This window comes from Rhinoraja longicauda, chromosome 16 (assembly GCF_053455715.1).
Source record: "Rhinoraja longicauda isolate Sanriku21f chromosome 16, sRhiLon1.1, whole genome shotgun sequence".
In the NCBI taxonomy this organism is placed as follows: Eukaryota; Metazoa; Chordata; class Chondrichthyes; order Rajiformes; family Arhynchobatidae; genus Rhinoraja; species Rhinoraja longicauda.
In genome coordinates, this window is record NC_135968.1 from 9,094,625 (window position 1) to 9,097,124 (window position 2,500).

Here is a 2,500-nt window from a genome sequence, read left to right on the forward strand (position 1 = left end):
ACAAGCCCAAGCCAATTACCTACAAACCTGTACGTCTTTGGAGTGTGGCGGGGAAACTGAAGATCTTGGAGAAAACCCTGGCAGGTCACGGGGGGAACGTACAAACTCCGTACAGACTGCACCCGTACAAACCGCACCAAAACTCCCACATTCTACAGGAAAGTCACTCCATACATAACAGCCTCTCCTTATTTTCTAAACAATTTAATTAATGGGCGGTGCAGCGGTAGATATGCTGCCTTACAGCGAAAGGGACCCGGGTTCATTCCTGACCACGGATTCTGTCTGCACGGAGTTTGTACGTTCTCTCCGTGACCCCGCGTGGGTTTTCTCCAGGAAGCTCCGGTTTCCCCCCACACTCCAAAGACGCACAGGTTTGTGAGTTAATTGGCTTCGGTTTAAAAACTTGTAAATTGTCCTCGTGTGCAGGATAGGGCTAGTGTATAGGGATCACTGGTCGGGGCGGACTTGGTGGGCCGAAGGGCCTGTTTCAGTGCCGTATCTAAAAGATACCAAAAGAGCTTGGTTAACTGCATTGAAATGATTCTGCAGAAACAATGAACTGCCAAAAAAAGACGCAAGGCGCTGGAGTAACTCAGCGGGTATGACTCAGAAGGTGAATAACGAGTGAATCGAATGAGTGAAGCTGTGAAACTAAACAGGACGAAGGTGAAACTAGATGAACAACTGCAGGGGTTACTTGAAGTTAAATAAATCAATGTTCATACCACTGGGTTGTAAGCTGCCCAAGAAAAATATGAGGTGCTGTTTAATTTAGTTTAGTTTAGTTAAGAGACACAGCATGGAAAATCCCCCGAGTCATAGAAACATAGAAACATAGAAAATAGGTGCAGGAGGAGGCCATTCGGCCCTTCGAGCCTGTACCGCCATTCAATACGATCATGGCTGATCATCCAGCTCAGTATCCTGTACCTGCCTTCTCTCCATACCCCCTGATCCCTTTAGCCACAAGGGCCACATCTAACTCCCTCTTAAATATGGCCAATGAACTGGCCTCAACTACCTTCTGTGGCAGAGAATTCCACAGACTCACCACTCTCTGTGTGAAGAAATGTTTTCTCATCTCGGTCCTAAAAGACTTCCCCCTTATCCTTAAGCTGTGACCCCTGGTTCTGGACTTCCCCAACATCGGGAACAATCTTCCCGCATCTAGCCTGTCCAACCCCTTAAGAATTTTATATGTTTCTATAAGATCCCCCCTCAGTCTTCTAAATTCCAGCGAGTATAAGCCTAGTCTATCCAATCTTTCTTCATATGAAAGTCCTGCCATCCCAGGGATCAATCTGGCGAACCTTCTCTGTACTCCCTCTAAGGCTAGAATGTCTTTCCTCAGATTAGGAGACCAAAACTGTACACAATACTCCAGGTGCGGTCTCACCAAGGCCCTGTACAACAGCAACAGAACCTCCCTGCTCCTATACTCAAATCCTCTTGCTATGAATGCCAACATACCATTCGCTTTCTTCACTGCCTGCTGCACCTGCACGCTTGCTTTCAATGACTGGTGCACCATGACACCCAGGTCTCGTTCAATCTCCCCTTTTCCTAATTGGCCACCATTCAGGTAATACTCTGCTTTCCTGTTCTTGCCGCAAAAGTGGATAACCTCACATTTATCCACATTATATTGCATCTGCCATGCATTTGCCCACTCTCCTAATCTATCCAAGTCACTCTGCAGTCAGACAATTTACCGAGTCGGTGGGGATCGCTGGTCGGCGCGGACCCGGAGGGCCGAATGGGCCTGTTTCCGCGCTGTGTCTCTAAAAAAAACCCATTTATACCAAGCCAATTAACCTCCACACCTGTACGTCTCAGGAGTGTGGGAGGAAACCGGAGATCCCGGGGAAATCCCACGCAGGACACGGGGAGAACAAACGTACAAACTCCGTACAGACAAGCGCCCGCTGTCAGGATCGAACCCGGGTCTCTGGCGCTGTAAAGCAGCAACTCTGCCGCTGCGCCACCGTGCCGCCCCACCAATACCACGGGCATGCAGCCGATCAATCAGGCACCAATTCTTGACTGCGTAACAATTAACAACTGAATGGACATTGTTGACTCAGCAACCGGCCGGCCATCGTAGGTGCTGGCACTCCAGGGACGAAATGCAAGAGGAAATAAAGTTTGTGGAGACTAATTGGCCTTATTTCAACACCATTCCCTTTGGACTACTGTTTGGTGAATTTGACATGTTCAAAGTGAAAGTGCCTCTGCACTTTGAGGTGAGCGGGGAAAGATTAAGGTGAGAGGGGGAAGATTTAATAGGAACCGGAATGGCAACTTTTTCGCACAGAGGGTGGTGGGTGTTTGGAACGAGCTGCCTGGGGAGGTAGGTACTATAACAACATTATAAAGGCCGATACATAGATAGGAAAGGTTTGCAAGGATATGGGCCAAACGCGGGCAGGTGGGACTAAATTTCAGTTTAGTTTATTGTCACGTGTGCAGTGAAAAGCTTTTTCTTGCATGCTAACCA